The sequence below is a fragment of the Dermacentor andersoni genome, unplaced genomic scaffold (assembly GCF_023375885.2).
Source record: "Dermacentor andersoni unplaced genomic scaffold, qqDerAnde1_hic_scaffold ctg00000042.1, whole genome shotgun sequence".
In the NCBI taxonomy this organism is placed as follows: domain Eukaryota; kingdom Metazoa; phylum Arthropoda; class Arachnida; order Ixodida; family Ixodidae; genus Dermacentor; species Dermacentor andersoni.
The window spans coordinates 900811-910043 of NW_027314756.1; the positions used below are offsets into that span (position 1 = coordinate 900811).

General features: G+C 45.1%; 1 long non-coding RNA gene across 1 annotated transcript; it reads right to left on the reverse strand.

The window, feature by feature from the left end:
- Positions 1 to 1455: 1455 nt before the first annotated feature.
- On the reverse strand, positions 1456 to 3276 carry LOC129381261 (uncharacterized). Its single transcript, XR_011891360.1, has 2 exons — positions 2962 to 3276; positions 1456 to 2213 (listed from the first exon to the last, which is right to left on the reverse strand). It is a non-coding gene; the product is annotated as an uncharacterized lncRNA (long non-coding RNA).
- Positions 3277 to 9233: the final 5957 nt, after the last annotated feature.

Consider the following 9233-nt stretch of genomic DNA (forward strand, 5'->3'; position numbering starts at 1 on the left):
AATGCTAGAAACGTGTTTAGATTTGACGAATTGCATGAAGCTGTAAGCGAAGTACAGACAGAAGGGAAACGTGTTATAAGAAGCGCACTTACTGCGTTCGAAGGGAATTTCCGGAGCGCTAAAATCATTGCTTCAAGCTCGACATCAAAAACAGGAATGAAATCTTGCAGTCCCAAAGGGAATGAACAGCCAAGCGAAAGCGAGGAAATGCCTACCCCCGCCTTTTCGTTGTTCCCTGAAGCGTCTGTAGCTATTATGTTATTAGTTTGTACGTGTTCTAGATAATCTTGCAGCAGCTTATTAAGAACGACACTGATTGCAACTGAGGGTTTCACGGGAAATTGTCATCAAATGCTATCTGAATATTGTGATTCGATTCAGTTGGTCGAATTACCTCTGGAATGTTCACATTTAGACAATGTAAATGTTTTTGTACAAATACAATCTGTGGTGTGTGGTAACGAGGCCAATTAGCAAGAAAAAAGGAATTTGGATATTTAATAAAGGCGTATTCAAATCGTCTAGGTGGCAAGCTGTAAAATCTCAGTAATGTTTGAATTGTTAGGATGCGAACTCCGCAGGGCAATGTTGGTAGGCGCGCTTCTTGATAGATAACATTATCAGCCACAAATCTACCCAGAACCACACACAGCCGCAAGGCTTCACGCTCCAAAAGAACCACAGGCTTTGTTTTGTAAGCAGGGCCGCCTGACAACAATACACACCCGAACTACAATATTGGGCGCATATACATTTTTTTAAATCGTTAGGGGATCTCTACTAAGTCGACATTGTCGGTTACTCATTCAGCGGCGCATAACTAAAGCACGTTGTGCCTTAGACGCTAGACTTTCTATGTGTGGTCTCCAGTTGTTTTCTGCCATACATAATTCCCAAATATTTTGGAGACTCAATCTGGGGAATGGATTCTTTTTTATAAGATATAGAAATTGAAATCGGATCCGTAAGCGGCAACTCCAGGAAGCCTAATCAGTCTCACTTCGGAAAATATTGCAGGCGGACTGGCCATCTGACTGACCACCTTAAAAGTGTACAGCCGGCACTGTTTCCTCAAGTCAGATATGAGACGTCCTAACTGAAAACTAATCAGCAGATATAGTTAGAAGCCATAAATTCTCATGGTACACCCTCCCGGTAATGAGTAATTCAACTGAAGCGTGTAGGTATTTCAGCGAGTTAATAAATCTTGACTTCCCGTACGTAGCAGACGAAAAACAAAGACGTAAAATGCAGAGCGAAGAGGAGACAAAGCTCCCAGCGGTTCATATGTCTCCTCTTCTCCTTTTAATCGCTTTGTTCATTGTGACTAAGGCATATATGAAGTCGAGATATGCCAGCTCACGCATGTTATCATAACAAGGAATCCTTAAATTCCGACAATGCAATGACGATCGATGCACCCCAAAAAGTAAATATTCAGGCCAACTACAAACATCGCATAGGTGACAATATATTTTTACAACATAGAAAAAATGGAAGGTCTCGCCGTAATTAGGTAAAAGCGCCGTACGAGTTACCGCAGATCCCTACGAAAAAAAGAAATCAGAAATGTCCGCCTCAACGGAGCGCTGCGGCATCCGCCGAATTCTCTGGAGGCGCGTCATCGGAAAAATTGCCCGAGGGCAGCCAGGATTCATGCTCGGCGATTGCAGAGCCGATTTTATGGAAGCCTATAACATCCGAACGAACAGCCCGGACGTCCTTGTACTGCTTGAAAAGTATCTTCGAAAACTGCTCCGCCGCAGTCAGAATGGCGGCGGAGTGCTCGCCCTCGCGGAACTGCAACTGCCCGCACGTATGTTGAAGGTCTCGTGGTGCTCGACGTGGGACAGGGCAGGGCGTCGAAGGCGATGACGGCGGGGTTCTCGAATCCACGCGCGGAGCCAGCCACGCAAAAGCGGTGGGTGCACTCGAAGCGAGACGCGTCGCCCTTGCGCCAAGCCCCACCGCTGGAACAGGGGCTAGGACTGCGCGGTGCCCGTGCGATGGTCAGACGGTGGGCGGAGGATTCGACAACGCGGGGCTGGTGTGGAGATCGCCCGGGATGACACGCTGTACCGGCTGCGAGCTCGTTCCGCCTCCTGTGAACCGTCGCCTTGGTTGCTGAAGCTGGAGTGAGAAGCCACGCCGAGATTGCAGCAGCAGATCCGCGACCAGAATTTCTTGAGTTGACTCCTTGGTGGTGCTTTCCGCTGAAACGTTAAGATTTTGCAATAAATCAGAATATTTGCATCACTGCGCCTAAAAAGTTCGTGACAGTTTGTTTGTCCTCTTCTATAATATTTTTCTATCGCATAATTACTTTCAATGCTAAACGCTCAAATTACAATAAAGTATTAAGTGAAATTGATATTTTCTTAATTATTATTTCATTAAAGGCCTAATCGAATAACATGCATTTAGCTCGTGGGCGCTTACTTCATTAAGCTAGAAATGTTCACAAGAGCAAATGTCACCCAAACGTGATTTTCGACGTTTTACGAAGCAGAAACAACCTGCCAATGCCAAACAACCAGTTACAACCAAAAGGTATCTCCTTACTTTCGCTGCTGATTAATGTCAATAAAACAAGGCTGCCACAATGAGAACACGTCCACACGAGGTGAGCGCAGTGTCGCATGTGTTCTCTTTGTGTTTGGCCTTCTGCTGCGCAGGAAAAACATTTATGCAAGTTTCAACATGCCCGCTTAACAGGTTAAAGGAGCCTGCGCACCCAATGTACGAAGGACATGAGCGTTTCTATTGGGATTAGCGCTACGTGAGAAGAAGTATTCGAAATAGCCCTAAAATTGCTTGGCCCGACAATTGCCGCGGGCCTTGGTGTACGGTGCCACCGACACGAGTGCGACCTCTCGCCAGAGCACTGCATGAAGGATACGTTTAAACTATCTCTCTCAGAAATGCTATGGTTTGGCTGAGAGAACACGTCAGAATATTCACCTGTCTGCTGTTCCGTTATAGACGCGCGAGCAAGCGCCTCCGGGCAAATGGAACGCCGACACGTGGCGGCCGCCAGAAGGGAAGACCCCGGGATGCATGCCGCGTTTCGTCCACCCACGAGAAGGTTGAAACCGAGGGTCGCCGTGTGCGGACACCGTCGCTGATGCCTGAACGCGGCCGCAGCCGTCGTCTTGTTGAGCAACGTGGCGAAATCCGTGGCCAGTCGTCTTTGCATCCTGGTGCGAAGTCGTGGCGTCGGACTGAGGCCGTTGCATCTTGATTGGCAGGAGGCGTCGCAAGAGTATCGCTCGACGGAAAAGCAGGAGTTCTCGTTAGTCGGCGCCCAAGAAACCTCGCCGGATTATTTAGATGAAGTACTGCGGGACCAAAGCGCCTAGTTAGCTCCCACAGAATGGAGGCGGGTGCGCAATGCACGAGGCAGGCTACGTTCTTCTTTTTCTTCTACTCACGCGCATAGAACGCATTCGAGGATGTTATATAAGGTGTCGCTGCCTACCGCAGCGCCATCAGAAGGCGCGCGCTTGAAGCCGCCCAAGGTGGAGGAAGAAGAGGATGGAATAAAGGCAGAGAATGAGTAATGCCTCCATTGCTGTCGTACTGAGTAATATGCACGATATAACAGAGGAAATATCTTCTGAACACTCCAGAGGATTCTTCTTCTTCTTCTTCTTCTTCTTCTTATTATTATTATTATTATTATTATTATTATTATTATTATTATTATTCGATGTGGGAACGCATATGCATTGCAGAGATGGAAATTTAATGTTGCGAAGGCAGGCTGGCCACTGCCATCGAGAGGCGCCGAACGCCTGCCTACTCTTCAGGAAGGAGGGAATATAAAAAGAATTTTAAAATGAAAAAGAAATCAAGTTGAGGCGAAAATTGTAGTTGTTTCGTGGATATTTTTTAGTTATTCATAGGTTGGTTTTAGTCATTTCCTTATGAGAATTTTCACTTCTTTCAGGACTAGCTGCAAATTCACCTTTGGCTGATCTCTCACACTGGGCGTGTGCGATAAGCGTAGGAAAAGAAAACGAAGGCAGAGAAATAGCAAGATGATAGGCCACACGGACTAAAGTAAAACAACGGCAAAGTGTAGAGTGTCCCAGTATGAACCGAACAGCAACGCAGGCGCTCCGTTGAACACGAGCCTAGAAGACATGTTCGAATAGGTCTTCTTTTGCAGCTACGCAGTACTGTGTCCGCTTTATCACACCTTGAGTGGGTTTCTTGATTACCGACGCTGGAACTCTACGGCTGACATCCGTTACCCTTGCCTTGAACTAATCTGACGTCCGTCTCGATCATCAAAGTACGATCCTTCGCGAAACCCCAAAGAAAGAAATCGAGTGGAAAGAAGTCAGGTGACCTAGCAGGCCAAATTACAGGCCTGTGCGTTCCAATCTATTGCGCATGAAAAGTCGCATCCAGCCAGTTTCGTGCTCGGCTGCTGCGGTGTGCGGGCGCCCTATCTCGCTGATACCACAGAAGTGGAAGACGTGACGTACAGCGGGATTTCGATGAGAAACTCGTCCACCAATCCTTCAAGAATTTCGTTCACGTAACGCTGTCCAGTCACTGTGTGATTAAAGTAGATGGGGCCGATTATAGCACCGGCGGAAATTCCGAAACACGCATTGAGGGACCACTGGTACTGGTGCCGATTGCGCTTTACCCAGTGTAGATTGGAGTCCCTCCAATAGTGTGCATTATACAAATTTATCTAGTCGTTTCTGCGAAAATTGGCTTCATCTGTGCACATGATGTTACGCAAAATTTAAGGTGACTCATCGGCTTTTGTGAGGACACAATTCGAGAAATCTGGAGGTTTCTACTGGTCCATATCTTCAAAGCACTGGTGCTGTTTAAGGTGGTACGGGTGAAAGGCCAAGTCATTTAAAATCTTCCAAACTGACGACTTGGAAATTGGTACCTCGGCGGCCACATCCCGCACGCTAGCATGAGGGTTTGAGGCAATAAATGCTTGAACACCCGTGCATATGCTAGGACTCAAAGATGGACTCCTCCGCCGCTGTTTCTTGAAGCTGCCGGTTTGTCACAGGTTTTCATAACTTCTGATGATAGTCGATGCGTTTGGTCTACCGCCTCACTTTCATGACTGACATAGTTTTATTTTTATTGATTTCACAATACTGCCAATCCCGATAGGGATTATTACAGGAGTGGGCACATGGTTACCAAAAAAGTACAATATGAGCAAACACTGAACAAACAAGGAGTTAGCATAGAGAAACATGGGCACTTACATTTATTGAGTAACACATTGGTCTTCACACAATTGCTCTTGCAAAAAAAAAAAGAACTTAGGATAAATAAATAAAACACTAAATTGTGGTCGCGACTGTTTCTTCTAAATGATTTGTGAATGTTTCTAATGTAGGCTGGGCAGTAATAGCAGGGTTTCCAGAAAAAATGAGTGAACATCTGTACATAATGGTTTTCAACCCTCCGAATTCGAATATCGTATCGAAATTGAGCGAAAGAAAGCGCAAATATATTTTATTTCGACGAAAAGTGCAGCAGCGGACACGCCCAGCTCGCGCGTCTCGTTTCCGCCTGTGATTGGTCGGGCGCCTCGTGACGTCAACACTAGTAACCGACCGCTGTCGCTACACATGAAGCGCGGTGCCAGGTAGTTTGGTACCGAGCTTCAAAAACCCAAAATTTTACCTCCATGGTTTAAAAGGTTCCCGCATCCGCATATGAGCGTCTTATTGAATTCGACAGATTCTTCAGCTTCCCTTTAAGCATTTCCACTCTAGGACAGCTCGCGGAAAGAATGAAAAGAAAAAAGTATTGTTGTTATAAAGAAATTCTTCTAGCGTGAAAGCGTGCTTATGCCGAGTCGGTCTGGTGTGTTTGTACTTTAGAAAGGCGGCGGAATCCAACTTCAGCGCAGTGTGTAATACTAAGTATAGGAACTTTAGTCGTTGAACCTTAGCTCGAATTTCGAGGGTAGCGAGACCTGCGCGAGAAAGAAGTTCGGTTGGTCAATCTGTGCGTTTAAAACAATTATAGATAAATCGGGCAGCTTTTCTTTGTATGCGTTCCAGCCTATGAATGCGGTTTTTGGAATGTGGAAACCACACTATGTTGGCATATTCGAGTGCTGGTCTGATAAGGCTGACGTAAGCAAGCTGCTTTGTATGGCTGGTGGAATGCGATAAGGTGCGTTTGAGGTAGAACAGTTCGTTCAGGGCTTCTTTAGCTACGTGCTGTATGGGCGCATTCCAGCTGAGGTCGGATGAGATGATTATGCCTCAGTATTTATACTGGGTGACGCTTTGGAGAATGGTGTCGTTGAAACCGTACGGGAACTGCAGACCTGATTTTGTGTTTGTGACCGACATGCAGACAGTTTTGTCGGATCACTATTTGCCAGTCTGCACACCACTGCACTACCTTATTTAGGGAATTGTTCAGTTTTGCTTGATCTTCGTGGTTACGCACAGTATGATAAAGAATGCAGTCGTCTGCAAAGAGGCGAATGGTGACGTCGACTTGGTTTGTTATATCCATCTATGTACAATAAGAATAGAAGTGGGGCCAGAACAGAGCCCTGGGGAACGCTGGACAAAACAAGGACATCATCAGAAAGGTGATCATTGTATTCTACGCATTGGGAGTGGTTTGACCGAAAGTCATTGATCCAACGAACAAGAGGGTCGTTACAAAGCAGGCGGTTAACTTTGTGAAGCAATTTAACATGGGAAACACGATCAAACGCTTTAGAGAAATCCATAAAGATTACGTCTACCGGTAGTTGCTCATTAACGTTTTGAGTTAAGTCGTGAAGGGTTTCCACGAGTTGGGTTACTGTTGATAAACCGTTTCGAAAACCGTGCTGGTTTGGATGGATTAAATTGTTTTATTCCGTGAATTCTGTTAAGTGTTTCAAGATTATGTGCTCTAGTAGTTTGTAGCCCGTGCATATCAAAGACATTGGCCGGTGGTTAGACAGGCAAGATGTGTCACCTGATTTTGGTATGGTAACTATTTTTGCAACCTTCCACACTGCAGGAAGGCGGCTCTCACTGAGTTACTTTAAGAAAATTAAATGAAGAAACTTGCATACTGGTTCTGCGTACCTTTTCAAGAAGCTGTTCGGAATTTGATCTGGGCCATTGCTTTTGTTTTCATCTAAATTCAACAAGAGAGATAATATGCCAGCTTGTGATATTTTTGGGGTGCCCGAAACGCTTTCTTGGCAGTGGCTAGGGATGAAATGGTGCAAGGAACCATTATCGAGGTGAAAATGGATTGAAAGTACTTGTTAAACGCGTTAGCTTTTTGCTTACTTTCCTGAGCATTCATGGAGGGTACGTTAGCGCAATATATATATATATATATATATATATATATATATATATATATATATATATATATATATATATATATATATATATATATATATATATATATATACATAGGTTTCTTTCGTGGTCAAAAAAGCACGCAAAGCAATATGAAGGGTGGCGAACAAACAGCAAAATATTCATTCTCTAGGCATAGGACATCCGTAGCATTAGAAATAAATTTTAGTTGGCTAGCTCTATCCCTTTCACAAATATAATAAACTTTGTCCTATGTGTATATTTATATATATCGTGTATGTGCATGGTATTTACAGTGTAAATTTAAAACAATGTTGAAGTGAGAAAATACGGATGAGGCAGCCGCTGGTAGCGCTACTAATGCGTATGTCTCTCCTATTGTCAGGATTTGCCGAAATAAAGCGAAAGTATGAATTAAAAGCCGTGCACGTCCGCGCCAACAATGATTCAGTAAGCTGTTAGCCCCAGTAAAATTTCGAGTGAAATGGTCGAGGAAAGTTAAAAGAAACCTCAAATGTTGTGGATGACAAAGCTCTGGTAATGGCACTTTAGGTGACTCTATGGCGGGGGGGGGGGGGGCTTCAGCATCTTCCGGAGGAGGCTCAGCCCCCCACCCCCCCTTCGTGGTCGGCGCCTATGCAAGTCGCCATGGAGTCTGGTGGCGTCGAAAAGCAAAACTACGCTGGGTGGTCGTGCTTGGTCCGCAGTGTACGACACTTGAAAGGATCAGCTGTACGTAAAACGACACCGGTGTCAGTGTGCATTGAAGATTGTGGTTTTGGCAACAGAATTGAAGATGGTGGTTTATTACAGCGTGCGGCACCACAGTCGATGTTGAATCTTTAAAACATGGTGCATATATATATACTCACGTTGACGAATGGCCACAGACAAAGCGATCCTGTAAGATTTTAACAAGTGTCTCAACTTGCAAAAAAATAAAAAATAAATTATAGTACATGGCGCATCTGTGAGACACATCGTTCTTGTGGCGTTGTAAGTACAATACGAAGTCATAATTTTTAAGGTTGTTTGTAATCTCGCTGGTGGCAGGGAGTATAATTCTTGTATAATTCCAGTATAATTGTAAGAACAACATGCCCGAATAAAACTTGAAAGGGGGAGTGATTCCACTGTCCCTGTGCTTTGTACGAAGTCAGCATTGTTCGTCCGTGCTATGTATTTAACGTATGGTTGCTTGGTAGACTTGGATGATTAGTTAAACGTGAAAATGGTTTGTTGGGCTAGTTGGTAGATGGCCCTAGTCGCAGATTGCCAGCAAACTTGAAAAAAGAGAAAGTCGAGAGGATGATGGCTGGACAAACAACTTGTCTTCATTCTTGAAAACAACTTCCCCAAAGCCGCACTAAACATGCGCAAGGCACAACATATCATAATAACGGTAATCACATTATCTATGCACGGCAACACGGCTAAAGATATTGAAGCTCATTCTTGGTTAGGACCACCGATTTCGCGCTTACACACTTTTCGGGGCCAAGTTTAGAAATGCGATAGGCTTCTGTCAACTCTCTTTCCTGCTGCGTCCTCGCCTTCCCCCCGACTGACATGTTGCTGAAGATGGGAGTGCATCTGTGCTGCTTACAATGTTGCGGAAGGTTGCCGCCCGAGCCTGTAGGCACATGGGACACGAGGGGCAGCTGTAGCTCTCCCATGTTCAGTTTGCCGCCACGTTTACATAAAGCTTTAAGCACTCCAAATAATTTTCGAAGTCGGCAAGCAGTCGGTACGTGTCTGCGTGAGAAGCACAGCGTCTGCCGCTGTCCAAAAGTGCACGTAGTCGAAACAAAGGGTGAACAGAAGCACGGCAGAAAAATCATTGGAACACGTGATCTTATTATGCTGCTCATTTGGTTTTGATTCGCACGCTCG